This window comes from Girardinichthys multiradiatus, chromosome 2 (genome assembly GCF_021462225.1).
Source record: "Girardinichthys multiradiatus isolate DD_20200921_A chromosome 2, DD_fGirMul_XY1, whole genome shotgun sequence".
In the NCBI taxonomy this organism is placed as follows: Eukaryota; Metazoa; Chordata; class Actinopteri; order Cyprinodontiformes; family Goodeidae; genus Girardinichthys; species Girardinichthys multiradiatus.
This window is the reverse complement of record NC_061795.1, coordinates 20,028,839-20,050,266: the sequence shown is the minus strand read 5'-3', so window position 1 is coordinate 20,050,266 and position 21,428 is coordinate 20,028,839. Positions and strand designations below refer to the sequence as shown.

At 39.0% G+C, this 21,428-nt stretch overlaps 1 protein-coding gene across 21 annotated transcripts in view; it reads left to right on the top strand.

Moving 5' to 3' along the window:
- The first annotated feature begins 1,365 nt into the window (after window positions 1-1,365).
- Window positions 1,366-21,428, top strand: part of LOC124882776 (neuronal cell adhesion molecule-like) — a 114,784-nt gene continuing 94,721 nt past the window's right edge. For 5 of the 21 annotated variants that reach the window (XM_047389387.1, XM_047389371.1, XM_047389379.1 and 2 more), the window contains exon 1: window positions 1,390-1,577. The gene's annotated coding sequence lies outside the window, so the exon portion shown is untranslated. Of the gene's footprint in view, window positions 1,578-21,428 lie in introns of all 21 variants that reach the window. The other 16 variants (XM_047389461.1, XM_047389415.1, XM_047389470.1 and 13 more) reach the window with 8 other exon arrangements.

The window sequence follows — 21,428 nt, the reverse complement described above, 5'->3', positions numbered from 1 at the left end:
ATAACAGCTTAGAAAACACATAATTTTCCCTTGAAGAAAAGGAGGATCTATAATAATTTTCATCCTTTTTTATGGAACATGTGTTATCTTTTCAGTTGAAGAAAACATCCACAACATCCCAATTTCAGAGGCAGACAGGGAGCACAAAGGGACCATAAACTTCAGGCAGAAGCACTGCTAATGGTGGACATCAAGATAGGTGACAGAAAGAACGGACAATGAGCGCATAAACTGACAAACACAAAATCTAAACAGGCTGAGTAGTGAAATGCAAAAAGGTGAGTCTAATGAACGCCAGGCTGCAGCTACATGGTGAGAAGCAGGGATCAGGAGAGTCCTCGAGAACACCAAGAGATGAATGAACACCATCAGGGAATACTAAAAACAATATCTCACCAAATCATGACCAAAAACAATAAGCTATAGGATGACAATAAAACTCTAAAATAAAAACAAGAACTGAGCTTGAGAAAGGAAAGCCAAAATTCTGAACAAATTTTAGAACAATAGGCTACATGACGTGTGAAACAAAACATGAGATGAACACCTACCATAAAACCAAAGTCATAGGATCATTAAATTATTTAATTTATTGTAATCTTCCTCATTACTGTAAGTTGTGTTAAATTCAGACTGCAAAATGATCAAGCATGCTTTCATTAAGATATTAATTTAATCATCACGTTTTTAACCTTTTTTTTTTTTTTTTTTACTTTTAATCGTGTTTTATGAATGAAACGCTCAAATAAACGTCACATGGTCAGCTGGAGGTGGGCCCCCAAAATAAATTCTGAGTAAAGTCTTGGGTCGGCTCGGATCCAACCTTGAGATGGTGCAGGTTACAACTAAAACTGTCCCACTTTAAAAAAAAAAGGGGGTTTGTACAAAGTAAGCACAGTAATCATATGATTTCATATAGACTATTTATAAAGTATTTATTTATATAACTTGGTTTCTTTCCCTCCTAAATAAATGTGCTAGGGTTTTACTACCATTTTTATTGTTAGATTACACTAATGTAGTAGATAAAGTTATTTTCATTGGTTTTGCACATCTTTACACGGCATGTCAATAACAGGCTGCTTCTATGTACTTAAAAAGCGGCTCCCTGCTGCTAAATAACAGACAGCTGACGTTGCTCAGCTTTTAAATAGCAGCTTTTGACCTGTTTCATGCTAAAACCTGGCCCAGCTGTTGTCCAGCTGTTCTGTTCCGAACCCGCAGAAGCCTGAAGCACTAATAGCTTGTATATTTGTGTTACACTTTGCTGGAGCGGCTCAGTGCCTTGAGGCCACCGCGCGTCAGTAGCGGCTCTGCAGTGCATGCGCACAACCTGGAGGATGTAGCTGCTGCGCGCCCCCGCCTGCGTGTGACAGCGTGTGTGTGTGTGTGTGTGTGTGTGAACCGGTGGGAGAGGAGGAGGACCAGTGAAGAGCAGAGGAGGAGGCAAGTCCAGGAGGCTCGGCGCTAAACGGGACTCCGCGTAAATAAACAGCGAAGCAGCACAGCACTCCGTGGCGAAGGAGCGGATGAGACCGAGCCGGACTTGGTGTATCGCGTCGAAGCGGAATAATCAGGTAGGCAGAGCTAAATTACACCATTTCTAATTTCTAACACACACACACGCGGCGCGCGCATACACACGCGTGTGGTGCAGTTTACAGTTAACAATCCGGAGTTTGTGGATGAAGAAGCAGCCCGAGCACTCTGAGCTGGATGCTGGGTTTCTGCAAACACAGACCTCTATGCAGTTCTCTCGCTGGGGTACAGGACTCATTTGAAAGCCAATTGTACTTTTCTGGTATTCACATTTCTGTTCTGCTGGAGAAAATTATTTGGAATCATGTATACTGTCAAAGCGAGGGGTTGTGTGTTGCTCAAAAGATGCTGAGAAGACTGATTATCACTCACCTTCTAGACCTACCTTTACAGGTGATCTGTCCTTCATCACACCCTGTGCTATATTTGTGTTAGATGAGTACAAAGATTGATAGCTCTACTTTAATTAAATAGTTAGAATTTACCCACTAAAATTAGTCACAACTAGCATACATTTTCTTTGGCTACATTTTAAGCAGTATTTCTGTGCAGAAATTATGAAGGTTTAACAGCTGAAAGATACTTGAATAAATTAGTTAAATTCCCATTAGTTTCAAAAAATGTACTTACTCAGCAAAGTCAGTTAAAATCTTGATGAATATTAAGCTAAATTTGCTCACCCAGCTTGTCATATCATATTAAAAAGAAACAAAATAGGAATTTGTTTGTAATTAAGCCCCAAAACGTTACTGAAGTTGTAAGACACATTTTAAATCTATTCTATTAAGGTCTATTAAGGTATTTGGTTCTGTTGACAACAAGCTTCTCTGAAGCAGACTTGGTGATATTTTTTTGGAGTGAAGGGGCATTAAGTTTGTTTAGAACATAGTGTGTTTCTGTTGATGGAGAAAAGAATAGTTGCCTGAAACCTTTAATAGTAGTCCCCCAAGGCTCAATTTTAGGCCCAGTTTTATTATCAGTTTTTATCAATAACAGAGTAAAGTATATGGCTACAGCTAAAGTGCACCTTTATGCAGATTAGACAATACATCTCCTCCTTTTTAACAAGCCTTTAATGGCCTTTAGCTGCTGCAGGCAACTGTTAGTTCTTAGCCTGTTAAGCCCTAAGGGGTTTTAGAGCAATTTCCACCCAAAATTACATACATATGGTTGTTTTCCAGAAATTCTTCCCATATCTCAGATAATGTTATTTCTGCCCTAGGCTGCGAATTTATTAAGAAAATATCATCCTAGACTATATTTGAATATTTGGTTGGATGACTTGCCTTTGTTTAAGAATGCATATGGAGAATTTTGTAAAAATATGTTTAAATATGGTAATATTATTCTTTGTATGCTTTTTTTGGAACTTGGTAGAGCTGTGTCCTTTTATTATTTATATATATATAGTAACCTATATATATAGTAACAGTAACCTAACCCTATATATATATATACATATATATATATATATATATAGGGGTTAGGTTACTGTTGTTAAAGTTTCTGCAGCAGGACACAAACCTAAATTGCTTCTTCTTCAACAGAATATTCCACAACCCCAAATTTAATGAAATATTATAAATTAAATTATAAAATGATAAAATATACATTTTTGCTAAACTGACATATATATTCATATTACAAGGCGTACAAAAATAGCCTTACCATTTTGTGCTTGACATAGCACATGACGACTGAAAATAACGGTGGATTGAACGAACATCTTCAGTTAAGCCACAATCAAAATTAGGCCTGGGCCGATTACGTGTACCAAGGTATGCCAAGACCTAAAAGTTATGATTTCAAAGCCACTAATAATTTCCGTTATAGGTTTAAAGTCCATTTAAGGACTGCATGCTGGCAGTCAGCTAACTGAAACAAGGCGGCATCACCTTTCCCTCCCTTTCAAGAAAGACAGAAATCATGGAAAACACACCATTGTGTGAAAAACTAGAAGGTTTTCATCCATCACTCCTATTAAGGTAATTCTGTTTAAAACTACAGTTGGAAAGCTTTGAGTGGCATGTCTGTATAGCAGCTGGCTGCAGGCACCCGACTAGATAACCCAACTTATTTTATACTGTGTTAGTCTACAAAGAGCAGAATAGTGAAGGGTAATATGCTTCCGTACTCTCTCTTTTTTCATACCATAGATAAACTGGCCCAGTTGTTTTCTGTGTAACTGTTTTTCTTTCCTAGATATATACACTAAATGAGCTACTACGGCCAATTACTGTATATGTGAACATAGATTTTCCTTCTCATAGAAAGTGCTCCTTGACAAGTGTTTTGTATTTTTTTAGACTATTTTGTATTACATTTACAATCAGATTGAATCAGATATTTACATTTAATATACGGTAATTTATCTATAGAATTGAATTGTATTGCTATGAATTGGATTTGTATCAATATTTCTGTGTAATAGAAATGAGATGACATTTGTTTGGCACTAAAAAATAAACTGAATTGAACTGACTTAAATACGACTACCAGATTTAGTTGATGTTCAGTCTTTTTTGCTTAAAGCAATATATTGAAATTAAAATAACAATAAATGTTAAAGAAAATATCTATATTACTAATGCAATTATTTCCTGGGCTCTTTATTTTTGTTTTGAATTTTGGTGGAAATCGATGATACAGAGAAACTGTGACATTGTTAGTCATGGTTATCATAACATGAAAATCTCATAACCAGTCCATACCGGTTCAATCAATATGTGTTGGTAGGATTTAAAAAAAGGAAAATAAAGTAACTAATGTTAGAGTTCATTGGCTATTAAATATTATTTTTACAATCTAATATGTTTGATTAAAATGTAGATAATTTTAATGACTAATACCTATTGCCTTCCAGAATTTATTTTTGTTTTTGTGTATTGTAGCTTACAGTCCCTTTTTTGACCTGTGTGGATCAAATTGCTGATTTAATACAGGAAATCCCTCACATCCTAAGCTGATTTGCTCTCCACATGTTTAATTCCTGTCATGCTCATATCACAACTCTTTCTTGGCTTTCACTGACCAGTTTGTTTGGGTTAATTTTCCCACATCATCAGCCTCCCATTGAGGCTTCACCAGTTACATCTCTCAGACATCATTTCACAAATCAAACAATTGCCGCACTGAGAAAAATCCAATTCTCACCCAATCCTCTCCTTTCTCCCCCCTCTTCCTTCCGTCTGGTCCCCCTCATCAAAGCTTTGGTCAGGGGGGGAGCTCACAATCATCCAACAACCCAATAACATCCCTCTTTCCCCTTCCCCTCTTCATCCTCCTAGACCAGACGCTCTCACTCATGTGCACAGCCAAGCACACATGCCTCGACTGCACACTTTCGCTATCTGCTCAGCTGGCCAAATTAATGCAATGCTAATGACCTCTGCTTCATTGTCTGAAGCCTCACTACTCTCTGAAAAGGCTGACACACTTTCCAGTGATGTTTATTCACTCCGCATAGACTACAGTTAATCTGTTTAAGAAGATAACAATATCCCCTCTATCCCTGCCTTATGTCTTGTTAGCATTAATGCAAAAAAAGGGTCAGAAAAAGGGATATTTCAGTGTTAGTGGACTTTTCGGTGGTCTCTTGACCAGGCATTACTCTGCAGCTGCCTGAGATGTGCTAATGGGAAAAATTTCAGGCTCACTTGGCAAATGTGGAGAAATCGGGACAAGATAGTGACCTAGATTATGCTGCCATCTTTTACTCTCAGCATTGGCACAAACGGCACCAAGGCGGGTGAGATTTGCATAACTAAGGGATTACGATGACACGTTGGCCAGAGTTATTGAGAGAGCACCAGTCAAAGTCACACTCCTGACCCAAAACCAACAATGGCACTATTTCGCCACTCTGGGGGCTGTGGGAAAAGCTTGGGAGTTTGGAGGGAAAATGCCACCAATTCCACCCTGTGGGCTGAAGAAGCACGCAGACTATGCTCTGAGAAACGATCGTTGCTTCTTCTGTAAGCAGCTGTCTGTGGCCTTGTGAATGCTGCAGGATGGAACAAAGTGCCTCACTGACAGAGAACGTTCTTCTGTGTCACTGTGTGGTGATGATTACATCATCTCTTTGAGGAACTGGACAGAACCTGGGAGCCTTTCAGTTGGCGATTATCTCAACAAGGACACTCATTTATGTAGCAGACAGATTCATGTCAGTCATTCTCAGGCACAGCCGAATAAGCAAGCCAGCTTAATGTTGCTGAAGTCAATAGGATAAACTATAGTCTCTTGCATAAGTACTCCAGATGAACTTCTTTTACAATTTGTCACTATACAACATAAATATACAACCCCAATTCCAATGATGCTAGGATATTGTGTAAAACATAAATAAAAACAAAATACAATGATTTGCAAATCCTCTTCAACCTATATGCAATTGAATAAACCACAAAGACAAGACATTTAATGTTCAGCTAATAAACTTAATAGTTTTTTTGCAAATATTTACTCATTTTGAATTTGATGCTTGCAACACGTTCCAAATAAGCCGGAACGGGAGCATGTTTACCACTGTCTTACAACCCCTTTCCTTTTAACAACACTCAATAAGCGTTTGGGAACTGGGGACAATAATTGTGAAAGTTTTGTAGGTGCAATTCTTTCTCATACTTGCTTTATGCACATCCTCAGTTGCTCAACAGCCTGGGGTCTTCCTTGTCATATTTTGTGCTTCATTATGAGTCACACGTTTTCAATGGGAGACAGGTCAGGACTGCAGGCAGGCCAGTCTAGTACCTGGAATCTTTTACTATGAAGCCATGCTGTTGTAACAGGTGCAGAAAGTTGCATGGCATTGTCTTGCTGAAATAAGCAGGACGTACCTGAAAAAGACCTTTATGTACCTTTCAGCATTAATGCTGCCTTCACAGATGAAGTCACTCATGCCATAGGCACTAACACAACCCATACCATCACACATGCTGGCATGTAAACTTTGCTCTGATAACAACCTGGATAGTCCTTTTCATCTTTGACCAGGAGAACACGACATCCGTGATTTCCAAAACAAATTTGAAATGTGGACTCATCAGACCACAGCACACTCTTCCACCATGCGTCAGTCCATCACAGATGAGCTCGGGCCCAGAGAAGCCGGCACTGTTTTTGGGTGTTGTTGATATACGGCTTTAGCTTTGCATTGTAGAGTTTTAAGTTGCACTTGTAGATGTAGTGATGAACTATGTTAACTGACAATATTTTTCTGATGTGTTTCTGAAAACATGTGGTATTTTCCATTACAGAATGATGTCGGTTTTTAATTCAGTGCCGCCCGAAGTGTTGAAGGTCATGGGGATTCAATGTTTGTTTTTGGCCTTGCTGCTTACATACAGATTCTCTGGATCTTTTGATGATATTTTGGAATGTAGATGATGAAAATTCTTTGCAATTGTACGTTGAGAAACATTGTTCTTAAACGGACTATTTGCTCATGCATTTGTTCACGAAGTGGTGAACCTTGCCCCATCCTTGTTTGTCAATGACTAAGCCTTTTGGGGATGCTCCTGTTATACCCAATCATGAGACTATCTTTAAAATTGACCCTAATTCTTATTATGGATGCTTTGAATACTTGCTTATACTGTCTGCCTACAAATAAAACTAAGATGACAATGGCAAACTGACTAACAGGAAGAAAAAAGGGTCAATGAACCAATGGGTGAGTCATTCTTTTCCCCACTGTCTCTAGAAGAAAACCACAATCAACCCTAATCAATGCACATTGATGTTTTTCTTGTCATAAAAAATTGCACAGGCACAATTCAATAATTGACCATCATGTGTCAGTCCTGCTGATTGATCGAACGATTGAGTGTGCTTTGGGGACCCATAAAGGATCCCGCAGTCACTCTGAGAAGCGACGGTGTGCTGCTCAGCTAAGATGAGGCCAAATCTCCAGGGACTGATGGAGGCCCGTGCCTATCCATTAGTGTCACTTCGGCCTGGGTGTTTCTTCCCAGCAGAGCATTCACACACATCAGCGCATCTCACTAACATTGCCTGGACCCCCTTGTCACAAGCATTTTTGGCTCACTTTGGGACTGATGTGCGCCTCATTAGAGGAATTGACATTAGCATCTTCCTTCACGGGTGCTTGGATACTTAGTTGTAATTCAGATATATGTATTCAGAGCCAGAGGAATACATCAGAAGAGTGTCTTACAGACACGTTCAATATGTAAAGGTGCAAACACATCTCACTTTGCATCCTTGTCTGTGTGTGAGAGGGTCCTGTGTGGAGGCAAGGTGGTTGATGCAGTTTAAATTTCACAGGCAGTTAGGCAGCAGCTCTAATAAGGACTGACATTTTCCTGTGAATCCTCTTAATGCAGCTGCAACTGTTGACGTTTACAGCTTAGACTTCTATTATTCTGTCAAGGAGGAATAGTGACGTATAGCTAGGAAAAGATAAATTCGATGATTTATGTTTTGCTCACAGCACCACTCCTGAGTAATTAGCTGCAAAGATGTGAAGACTTGTTGCTTTTATCCTCTTTAATTGTTGCAGAGCTTCTCAACATGTTAATTTTTGATGACCCTCCTGAACATGGCTAAAGCAGTGTTTGTCATAAGGTGGTGGTGTTGTGCGGAACCAACATGCGGCAAGAGCGTGGTAGCCGCATGGTGAGTAGAAGAATTTAATAGTTGAACTGAAATAACAGAGGTGAAAACAGGACACGGAACATGGGTGACGAGACAGGCATGGAGTAAACAGGCAAACAGTAGGATCCAGTGACGAGCAATGAAAACGAGGGAGTTTGTGTATACAGAGGCAGAATGGAGAAATGACCACTGAGCAAGAAGAGCTAATCAGATGAAATGTGGAGCAGCTGGTGGCAGGGACAGTGCAGAGCAAGTGAAGGATGGAGGCTAATTAACACAGATGAGTAGAAACACAGACGACTAGAAAGAATCTAACAAAACTCTAAATGTACAGGAATACAATAAATAATTAAACAGTAGGATGTCCTAAAACAGTAGCAGATGAATAATGACATTTTTAGGCTAAAGATTTGGAAGATCTGCCCCAAAAAACTGGAGCTCTTGTTTATGTTGATACAGTCTATCGTTTGCTTTGAGTTGTATATCTTTCCAAGCTTACATTTAACGTTTAATGTAAACAGTCAAAAAAAAGGGATTGACGTGTATGATGGCAGTGTCTTGGTATTATGATATTAATAAAACTATTCAAAACAAAATAATATATTAGCTCATTGCTTTTATCTAAAATGGCTTGTCAACCAGCTGATAGCTTGCCAATTGTAATTTTCAAACAGCGTTGCCTTAATAAAAGTGATGGGTGGGGCTCAGTTAGCTACCTCAACATCACTGTCCGTGTTTTTCACCCCAGGAATATTTGCAAACAGTGCCACATTTTTTTCGTCTTTAATTATGAGATTAAAATGAATAGCCTACTTTAAGCTAGCTACACCCACTCTGCATGTGCCCTCTCTGGCTATCTTTGCTGGAAACCTCAACCATGGAGCAGTTTTTATTAAAATTATTTAATAAAAAAGATGTAAATATGTCTCTATTCAAAATCAAGTGTTACTTGAGGAAGTGAGTGACTTTGAGAAAAGGGCAAAACTGTGTCAAAGAACAATCAGGCTTCAGAATGTTTGGCTTTGCATTGCTTTAGCAGTAATCAGGTTTTTTTTTTACTAAGTTTGGATGCTGTTAACATTACCCCTCTCACTAACTGCTTTTGGTGCACCACCATTAAAGCATTGAGAAAAAAAATAATGGTTTGTAAAAAACAGTCCAAGGTGTGAAGCTGTGGTTTAGTGGGTGCAGGGCCTAAAGGTTAGTTAAATTTCAGCTAGATTTAGAGTCTTCTTTAGCAGAGACAAGACAAATATGTGTATCTACAGGTACATGCTAACTTGTTGAAGATCTTCTGTCTCTAGAGTATGAAATGGGAATATTCATTGGAGCTTTTATGCACTGAATGAATGGTCAAGCTCCTTTTCAATAAGGTCAATCAGGAAAAACTGGGATTGGAGAAGGGTTGCATCCAGGTTATTTCCGAAACATACGGATGCTGCCTTTTCTGATATGAGCAACAGTTTCACTCTAAAATTAGGCTGTTATTTTTGGGCAGTAGGTGCTTTGATAGATTGTGGATGGGTAAAAGTCAATGCAGAAATCCTATGGTGGCCCACTGGGACGACATTATTGTCGCAGCTTTACAGCATGACAGTCATCTAGCTTAATCACTCAAGGTTGCCAAGGGAACACTATTACCAGATGTGTCACGTTATTTCACCCCTTTTCTGAGTAAAGGGGTGTAATAACATGTTGACATGCTCTTTTTTTGTTGCGACAAACTGCCGGGGGGTGGGAGCAATCGAGCCGTCTTTTGAACTGGGTCACTGGGATAATGGAAAATAATGGTTTGGGTTTTATGCTTATACTCTCTGGCCCCAGCAGTTCAGGTTATCTTACTTGGAATTATGTCTAAAAGTGAATAAGTCAAATTCAAATTTAGAAATAGAATTATGAGGAACTGGACACAACATTAAAATGTGGGTTACTTACTGGGTATATTTCACTGTTTTGTGTATGAGAAACACTAAAGTAAGGGGGACAAGTGGGAGTGTTTTCACGCTTTCAAGGGTTCCAGGGAGGAGGGGAGGATCATGTACCACCAGCAATGTTGAGAAGGGGTAGGGGGAACAAAGGGGGTCTGTTTTTTCAGTCTGTACTGGTGGAGCGGCTTTTCTCGCCTCTCCCTTGCAGCGTGTGTGTGTATGGAAGGGGTGTTATAGGGGTTACATTGGAGATTCATAAGAGAAAGTTGGGTGCTGTGCCTCTCTTTGAACATATAGTTGTTGCTGTAGAAGTGGGGATAAAAAAGGCAGTTTTCATCACAGAGAAGCACTGGGTCTACTAAAGCTCTGGCCAACCTAGGAAGGGCAGCAGATGTTTGGAGAGGTTGTGGGTGACCCAGTAGCAGCACGTAATAATGCTCAATGCTTCCCCTTCCAACGGGAGGTTGACTTTGCCTCATTGGCAGGGTCATGGGCTCACCAAAATCTAGGGAAGTTAAAGAACAAGCCTCCATCATCCTTTTATTTAGAAGGAGATTACATAAACCTGTGTCATATATCTCACTCCAGGATTGGCACGATGATCAATCCCATTTGCGTGGTCAATAGCTCATGACAATCGTAGGCTCCTGGGAGGAGAGGGGGGTGGGGGGGTGGGGGGGGGGGGGGGGGGGCTGGGGGGGATCTGTAATCTGAATTACAGATTTCTACTATAAGCTTCTATGTTCTTGTCCAACTAGAAGAAGGAGCTTTTAGAGACAAGTGAATCACAGGTGTAGATTACGCCCACACAAGATATAGCCACGAATCAACAGGAAAGAGGGGGACACTTAGCTGTCAACTCATGAATGAAGTTGACATGAAAACACAAATTTGTCATGGTTCACGTGTCTCTCTGACCTCAAGATCTTATTTAGGCTGGGCTTTTCTAATGCCCCCACCCTCTGATCCGTCCCCTAAACCCGCCTACAGCCCGGTCCTGGCTAAAGAGAACATGTTAGCAGCTCAGTAGCCACCAATGAAGGGCACTTAATCCAAGTGGGATGACAGCTTGGCTCTGGAGGCTGTTTCTGCAGAGCTGAGACCAATGGGCTTTTCTTTCCTTCTTTTTTATCCCTTAAACCCCCCCAAAGACAACCATAGGATTCCTGATGTGTCCCAAAGGAGACAGAATAATAAGATGGTACACAAATCTAAGGGTGGATCTGAGATTCCATCCATTCAGCAGAAGATAGATAGGAACATCCTTTCAGAAATCAAAAGCAAAAATAACAATGAAACATCAGTATTTTTTTTTTTTTTTTATCCCTGGTGCCACATGTTGTAAAAAAACATAATCTATACTCACATAATCTTTTTCCAGGCTACAGAATGATTAGGTAGGATTGAGGTCAGAAAACCATTTAAATCATAAAATTTAGTGCTGCTGTCGCACCCAATCCCTTTTTCCTTCCTTTAAACCAATCAGCTGTGCTGTTATGAGATCACATGTTTACAGAGGTTCAAATGGAGCTTTAGTTAATGTTAATGTCAAACAACAATGGACACCGCATGCACATGTTTACCAGCAGAGTTAGTCACCCTCCCAGGCAACTACAGCAAATTCTTCCTTTTCTATGAGGATTATGTCGCAACACTGATATAACAGCATAGTTTGGAACAAAATATGAATCTTACTGTTTTTCATATACAGTTTTTCATATATTACTGGCAATGGATTTTCTTAAAGGAACAGAAATGTAGCCTGTTATACAAGCTGTACACTGACTATGTTACATTGTATTAAAGTGTCATATCTTCAGTGTTGTCCATAAGAAGATTTAATAAAATATTTACAAAAATGTAAGGGCATATTCACTTTTGTGAGATATTCTATATAATATGAATAGAACATGGAAAATGACTTCAAATCAGTGGTTGTTTAAGTGGGTACAACGCATCTCCCCGGGAGGTTCGAATGGAAGGATTGGTGAGTACAAAATATCCCTTGGCAAATGACTCGATTTCATATGTGGAAAAGTTAGGTACAAAATGACCAAGACTACAAAGATATGAAAGAGCAAAGGGTGAAATGATCAGGAGCCGAATTTTCAGATTTGTTCATTTATCGAATAGTAAAAATGTCAGACCACGAAAATAAGAATGTGCAAAACATGGCGTCTTTATTGGTGTAACTCTGCAGCTAGAAAGTTATGTTTGACTTCTGACTTTTTATAGATCTTAATCTAAATAAAAAAAAAGGGAAGAGAAAAAAGTGTTGGCCAATATTTTTAAAACTTGGGTTGGAGAAAAGAAATTGACGAATTAAACTTAAACTAATTAAAATTTTATTTGTGGACAGAAACCTTGTCTATATGTGGACAGAAACCCTGTCTATATGTGTTGTTAAGGATTTGCACCAGAGCAATTTAGGATCAAGCAAAGCATCAAAGGAACAACAATCAGCATAATCTGCCAGTGGTCAGTCCTTTTACTGCCTTCTCACCCGGCATCTTTTGAGGCTGGAAGACAGTAATTGTCCTAGAGATAATTTTCTCACTGTGAGCTAGCTGGGTTCGCTGATGAAGGGCAAACAGACAAATGGCAGCTTCATTTATCAGGATCTCCTCTAAGTCTGGCTGGCCTGATAACCCAATCAAATGTCTGAAAGCTGTCTGTGGCAACACTGAACGTTTTCACTACTGTGTTTACCTCTATTTATGTGTAAATATCAATATGTCCTTGTGGAAATATCCATGATCTGTGTGTGACTGGTCATAGCCAAATCCCTGTGGTTTTAAAAGCATATTTCCAATGACTCAAAAAAAAGTTACTTTGTTTACCATTTTCTTTACATTCCACACTATTACACCATTGTGTATTGGAAAGTTGGCAATGAATGGCTTTCCTTCTTTTGGGTTTAGTCAGTATTGTGTTGGTGGAAGCTGAAAAGACTTGGGTCTGGAGCAGACCTAAAGCTTGGGTCTTCAAGGTTGGCTGGTTTTGGGCCTCTGAGGGCTCAAAGAACAATGACCACATCTCTCCATGAGAGGAATCATGGTGGATGTGTTACTCAGAGGGCTCCCTGCGTGACATGGCACACGCCTCCACAGTTCCTGGGAGAGAAAAATAGGACACTATTACTCATGGTAGTTTGTAATATATTACTGAGGTGGAATTCATATAGCTCCTGGTTTTGATGTTGTTCCCTTTATTTTTGTTGGCGTTTTGGGATTTGCAGAAGGCAAAGGCCATTTTTTAGATGTTACCACTGCTTTCATGAAATAGGTTTGGCTTGGAATAAAGGATTACATTGTTGTGATATTCACACAGTGCTTCTATATGCATTTTATCAGCTGGCCATAAATCCACTTTCAAGGCAGTGGCCAGGAGTTTACATACAGGAGCAGGAATATCCTATTAATTTGGGAATTTTCACATTGCTTTTGAATTAATCTTTTTTCCAGGGTGGAATCATTATACAACAAACACATCTGTGATTTTTGTATAAATAAATAGCATGCACACATTAAGGTTTATTATAAATTGTGTCTAACCCCAGTCAAAATTATACATAGAGGTTCAAATATGTACATACACACACCACTAATATTTATAGACACTTTCTATGCAAGTTTTATCTGCATCGCTTACTTTTTGAAGCCACATTTAAGCTAATGTAATTTTATCAACAATGTAGAACAATGTAATTTCTTCTGGCTGGAAGAACTTTTAATGTTCTGAAGTGGCCAAGCCAGAGTACCAATTTGAATCGGACAGGGAATCTTTGGAGGGACTAAATCAACCTCAGGCTTAGAGCTCATCATCAAAGATGAATCTTCAGAATACCATTGAAAACATGCAAAAAGCTGGTCAGCAATTATAAGTAAGATTTGATCACTCTAATGCCAATAAAGATTTTCACATTGACTATTGATAAGATAATAAAGAATTTTTGACATTGCATTTTAAGTAAAATACGAATAAACAGATAAATTATTCCAAATTTCTACTCCTTTTAAATTGTTTTTTTCATCTTGACATGCCTGTCTCATTTCCTATCAGACACTAACTTCTTGGTTGAATGAAAATGATTTTAAATCTAAATAAACAAGCTTTTGACATGATTCTGGGTAGATATCTCACCAACTACTGATCATTATTGGCCATTCGGGAAAGTAATTTTAGCCCTCAAAAAACAACGTTAATGTTTGTTCAGGATAATTGCCCTGATGGAAAACATAGTTCCTCAGCCTCACCTCAAATTAACAACTAGATGGCTAAAACTTTGACACAAATGCATTTTCCAACAGGACAGTTATCACAAACATCCAAGCTTTATTTAAATAGATAAACCAGACTAACTTTAGGTTATAGATTGGTCCCTGTCCAAACTCTGTCAATAAGTATATTAATAATCAATAATCATAATAAGAATATACTTATTGACCAGCTCTGTGCCAAGAAAAAAAAACAACAATTGTCATTCCAGCCAGAAAAATTCTTCAAATAAATAATAAAAGCCCAAAGTAGAATTATATTCATGCCCATAATAAGTTTGAACATTTCATACCAGAATGTAACTTAAATCTCTATAGGAGTAAGCATTAGAATTTTCGCTGATGGAAGTATGATGATTAAAACAATAGTTTCATTTCCACATCTGTCTTTGAGATCCTGAAGTGCTCAGAGCTTAAGGACTTATTTAAACCTCCAGGACTTTAAAAAGGATCCTTCGCTGCCCTGAGAACAGATTATCCTCGGATCTCTACCTCTTTCTGTCAGTCTCTCAGTCTCAGACCGCTTTCTGTTCCTCACATCGTTTCATTTTCAACCTGACTCTTTTGTTTTCATATCACTTTTAATATTTTTCATATGTACAGTTGCCAACTCTTGTTGACCACTAGTATTATCACCCTGATTTACATTCTCACCTAGGTTAACATTGTTATTCTTCAAGCTTTGCAACATTAAAAGAAGGGTTGATCTAATTTTTCCCCAGCTGCCTTAAAATGTCTGTGTATCGATAGTGTTTAATCATCCAGAAAAGAGCAGCTACACAGAAGTCAGATTGATTCGATTCTCCTCGGTTGTGAATTGTAAAAAATAATAGTCTAATTAAGCCTCCGGTGTCCCAAGTCATACTCTTCAGGATTACGCTGGATGTGCACCTAAAACCCAACCATGGGAGATAGTGATAACCAGGATCCGATTATCTGAAGCTGGAGAAGTCTTAAGGGGGGTACTGATGATGAAATCCATTCAAACTGAATCCACCCACCCAAACCACTCTACAGGTTCAAAACGTCAGTCATACTATCCCAAAAACAATCAAAACTTATTTGAAGAGGTGAAATTAAATATTATAGTGTGTGTTAAACAGCCTGGCAGGAAGACGTGTTTGTTGGCAGAAGAGATAATGAGAGAAGGACTGATTTCATGTAGAGTTTTATCCAAGTCATTCACAACCCCCAGGCTTTGAAGCCAAATCAGAAGTATGTCTGTCTTTGAACCCCCTTCCTGCTTCTCTTCACCTACTTCCGGAAAGCGTTTTATGGTTTTCTTTTAACTCAGTTTCGTGCCTATTAAATGAATGTTTTTACTGTTGTCGTTGTCTCTAAGTTATCCATAAAAACAACCACAAGAGTCCTGTATTGATCGGGTGTTCTTTGGATGGAAGAATGCATTAAGTGTGAAAGAGTTGGGAACAGAGATGCTTCTAGTAAATGGTTATTTGCAGGAATTGATGAATGCTGCAACTGAAACACAAAAATCCTATATGTTTCCAATCAATGAACGCACCAGGTTGTGTTGACTTAAGGGCTGCTTCTAACGATTATTTTGCAAATCGGTTAATCTGTCGATTATTTTTTTGATTAATCGATTAAAAATTGGATAGCAAAAGGTGCTTCATAGGAGATTTTTTACAGGATTTGTACGAGGTGAAGCTACAGCTATGCCACTTGAAGAGTTCTGGATAGAGCATATTTACAGAAAAAGAAGGTTTTTCATCTTAAATGTAAAATGTATATATATGTTTGTACAGTTTTGGCCTAATTACTGCTCTGAGTGGGTTGTTCTTTCAGCAAATGAGATGTTTTAGAGTCTGTATATACTAGTAAACAATTATTCAGTTATTAAATTAGTTGACAATTATTTCAGTAATCGATTAATCCCGATTAATCTGATTAATTGTTGCAGCCGTAGTTGACATCAACACTGTTTTAGTGTGGAATCTGTCACTGAGTGAGGAAGACTCAAAGTTAGCTATGTCCAGTATCAGTAGGTTGGGGTGCAACAGTTTATATAATTATAAGAAGTTATTATGCGGAACTGAGGGGCAAAATTCTATTTTCCGCTACATAACTTTAAAAAGCGACACCAAAACAAAGTAGACAGCATTTAACGTAATCACTAGCTGCGTTTCCATTAGAAATGTGCACAAAACTTTGTAGATATTCGGCCAATGTCGAAAAAACACAATTTCACAATTCTTGTGTTTACATTAAATAAGAAATACAATTAAAATCACACGTGAATAAGTTTGTTCATGCAATAACTCATTAAAAAACATGGCGGCGACGGATGGCTGCTTCAAGATTTTGGTAAATGCTCGCATTTCTTTGCTTTTTGGAATCTGAAGTGCTGGTAATGCCCCTGTCGCAAACTAAATATAAAAAATGCTTCATCTCCTGGTGAATCCAAACATGAAGCGCCTTCATCCTCCTACTGCTTCCTGTTGTCTTCTTCGTCTTTTTCGCCAGTAGTACCATCTTGTCATAGCTTTTACTGCTGCTTTAATCCACATGCAGAAGCACACTCAGGAGCCAGAAGAAGGTTTAACAGGTTTATTATAAGGATTTGTTTTGCTTGAATCTGGAACCGGGAACTCATCAACTGTGCGGCGAGGAGGACAGGATGGTTAGAAAGAGTGTGAGGATTTCTGTGAAGATATTGCTGAATATTGGGCTTAAGGTTAGTTGACAGGATCACCGCCAGGGGGGGAAACGATGTGGGTCTGAGAGTGGAGAGTTAGATGAGTTTGATCTTGATCCAGAACTGCCAACTGCTTTGCTGGTGAATGTTTATATTAAGGATTTTTTTTTTTTCGTAATTACAATTTGGGCAATTTGACCGTCAATGGGAACGCAACTACTCAAGCCTGCTATTTGGGAACATTGAGGTCTGTTATTTAGCAATAGTGACGATGGAGAAAGAAATGTGGACTGAATCAAAACATTCTTCAACACTAATCAGGTGCATAGCTCGCTCTACACTTAACTACTCACCTGAAATTATGTCATGCATCAAGCATTACTGGTACAAAGAAAAATCAGCAGTAGTATAAATCCATTTGCTTGTAACATCCAACCAGCCCTAAATTGGAGATTTTATAGCATCACACAGGCAAGCAATCCAGTGCTGTGTTGAGGAGAGGTGGTTTCCCAACAGAGACGCTTCAAGTTCAACACGCATTCAAGTACAACCTGTACGCTGGATTGTACTCGTACTCGTACTCGTCGTCTTCCGCTTTATCCGGGACCGAGTCGCGGGGGCAGCAGATTCAGCAGAGACGCCCAGATGTCCCTCTCCCCAGACACCTCTTCCAGCTCCTCCGGGGGGAGCCCAAGGCGTTCCCAGGCCAGCCGAGAGACATAGTCCCTCCAGCGTATCCTGGGCCATCCCCTGGGCCTCCTCCCAGTGGGACGTGCCTGGAACACCTCCCGAGGAAGGCGTCCAGGAGGCATCCGGTATAGATGCCCGAGCCACCTCAACTGGTTCCTCTCGATGTGGAGGAGCAGCGGCTCTACTCCGAGCTCCTCCCGGATGGCCGAGCTCCTCACCCTATCTCTAAGGGAGTGCCCGGCCACCCTACGGAGGAAGCTCATTTCAGCCGCTTGTATCCGGAATCTCGTTCTTTCGGTCATGACCCAAAGTTCATGGCCATAGGTGAGGGTAGGAACGTAGACCGACCGGTAAATCGAGAGCTTCGCTTTTTGGCTCAGCTCTCTCTTCACCACAACGGACCGGCACAGCGCCCCTATTACTGCGGCAGCCGCACCGATCCGTCTGTCGATCTCCCGCTCCATTCTTCCCCCACTCGTGAACAAGACCCCGAGATACTTAAACTCCTCCACTTGAGGCAGGAACTCCCCTCCAACCTGAAGAGGACAAGCCACCCTTTTCCAGTCGAGAACCATGGCCTCGGACTTGCTGGATTGTTTATATATCAAAACAGCTCCTATGTAATTAAGAATTTATATCAAATTAGGGCACACCCTTTTCGAAAAGTCCTAAACAACATGAACTATTTTGTTGTGATACTATCCATTGTTTCATTTGTTGTCAATACTCGCTTATACTTTATTATTTGACTAAATTAAACCAAATCTGCACTCAGTTCTATACTGGTGACGCTTTGAAATGCTAGAACAATTTGATAAAATCTAAATCATTGCCTTTGTTCACTGCTAAATAAGGTTAAAAAAATTATTTTGAAATTTTGATTTGTTTCTGAAAACATGCTGAGCTATGAGGACCAACTGAGGTGCACACCGCACTGGGATTTTTGTGCACACCTTCACCCCTATCAGCGAGCCTGTTCAAATGAAATTAGCACAAATGCACAAAAATGTAAGATGCTATTTACCAGTATATTTTCTACGATATATTGAGACATGCCTTCAGTTCATTCTTGCTGCTAAGAGAGAACCTGACATCAAATTTCAGATACCAAGAAGGCTGATCAGCTAAGTTGTTTTATTAGTGAGATTTCAACCCCTATCATGGAACATGCTGGATTTGAATAGATTGGCAGCCTTTTGGTAATAGTCTACACTGCAAATACACATGGAGACTGCAGTTTTAGTAATGCTAGCCCTGCCAGCCACACTCTTTGCTAATACAGGATGCTATAACGGTTAATGGACTGAATTTTTATAGTTCCTTTTCAGTCATACCAACCACTCAAAGCACTTTACACCCAGCTGCACTCACAAATGCACAAGCATTCATACACTGATTCAAGCACCAATATGCAGATTGGTAGGCAACTTGAGGTTAAGCGCCTTGCCCAGGGGCACATCAACATGTGGAAGGAGGAAGCTTTAATTGAACCCACAGCTTTCAGATGGCAAGACCATGTGTCTCAGACACATGGCATGACATTCCCTCTTCCTAATATAAATAATTAATGACTGTTTATTACAGGATGGCTCGAAACAATATAATATAATATAATATAATATAATATAATATAATATAATATAATATGGGTGATGGCTACAGAAAATGCAGAGGTTGGAAATTGGCCATAAAATGATGATTGTTGCGTCTCCTGTAAAAAAATAAAAAAAAGGGGGTCAGGATTTGGTGAATGATCAAGGAGAGTAAGTGACCATCTCAACCGGATATGTAACCTAGATACATATGTCTTCTTTCAGTCCTAAACAATGTACCTGTTGGAGGCCTAAGGATAAGTCTTCTCCCAGAAGTACTTTTCTTATGTCTCCATTGTGTCACTACCTATGTGGGAAAACTTATGGGATTCCACTATCAATAGCCAAGCAATTTTCTTCTCTTCTATTTCACTACAAAAGTTAAGACGTTGCAAGGGCTTGTCATGTCTGCTTCCCTTCTCGGGGGATGTTTTTGTTCACGAGATGTTTTTCTCCGCCTTGCATGAAAATACAGCCAAAGCACAAGCTGATGATTTGGCATCAAAACAAAAGTCTCTGAGTTTAATTAACTCAGGCTGTTTATCTAAGCTGTGATTTAGCTGAAATTGGACTTTGGATCCATATTTTGAGAGGGCACAGAACATAGACAGGGGCAATATTGTATCCTTGACAGTCCTCATGGAAGAGCACTTTCCAGATGACTGGTTTAAAGAATGAAAGCTTTTGAGTTAAACTTTCAGCAGAACTAAATTATCTATATGACTGAGGTCCATCATTTTCCATGACGCTTTTAAGCGACCCATATTGTGTTCAGTGGAAGCATAATGGAGTAGGTAGGAATAGAAAATCTATCCAGGACAGCTCGTCATTGGGCTTCAGTCTGACTGACACGCCTCCTCTGTCTCACCATTAGACATGGTAAACTGGTATAAAAGTGGCTCTTTTACATAACATTGGACAACTGCACTGTTAAACTCCATTCATCACTGAGCTGAACTAGAACCGCCTTAGCATATCTGTGTTTCCTGATGCTAAAATTAGCAGAGTTGGAGGAATGTGCATGACAAGATAATTAGTCAAAGAAATTATTAGAGTGCTTATTGGTCTTTTTATCACACTTAAATGTTTCAGATCATCACTCAACTTTTACTATTGTAAAAAACATGATGTTAGTAAATACACAATACAGTTTTCAGATAAATACCATATTTACCAGGGGAATAGAGCTATTCAAATCAACCTGGTGTTATGACAAAAAGTGATAACATCTATTGTTAATTCATGAATTAATTATGATTAACTACATTTTTTTTGGTTCATGTTTCATTAGCCACACCCAGACCTGATTACTACCAAGACTTTTTGAAATCAAGACATTGCTTAAATATATCTTGTCTGACAACATCAAGTAGGATAAAATATCTCAAAAAGGACTACATCATGCCCTTACTTGCCATAATTGATGAAATCCTCAAACCTGCTCTTTATCAGAAAATCCTAAAGAATGTCCAGCCATCTAGTCATGACCTTAAGCTTAAGTACATTCAGGTTATATAGAGAGCTAATGATCCAAAACACCCCTGCAAGCCCAGCACTGAAAGGCCGAAAAAAAAAATTTAAGGTTTTGGTGTGGCCTAGTCAAAGTTCAGAGATAAATCCAACTGAGATTTTCCATGACCATAAGAATTTAAGGCATGACCTTAAAACAGGCAAGTCATACTCAAAAACCTTTTACCTTTAATTTTATGTAGTTTAAACACATTCATCATTGTGTAGAAACGTGAATTTAAAGCCAGTTATTATTGATAAAAACAGAAAATTATGTAAATATGTAAAGAGCTGGCCTTGAATAAGGATAGAATTTCACATTATTATGTAAAACAGAGATTTAAAACAATATGCATAACATGAACCTATTGCTTTTATTAAAAATGGAAACCCTACTTTACTACTACTACTCTCAGTAAGTTTGAAAAAATTATATTACATTTCATATGATCATGAGGTAGGTTTTAAATCATTACCAGCTACATATATCCTGAAAGTATAATCTTGAAATTCCAATTAAACTCCAAACAAAAAAAAAAAGCCCCTTAAGATGTTCACAACACTCACAATCATAGTCATGTTGTTAGGGAAATGTATCTACCAACATTCCTGGAAGCAT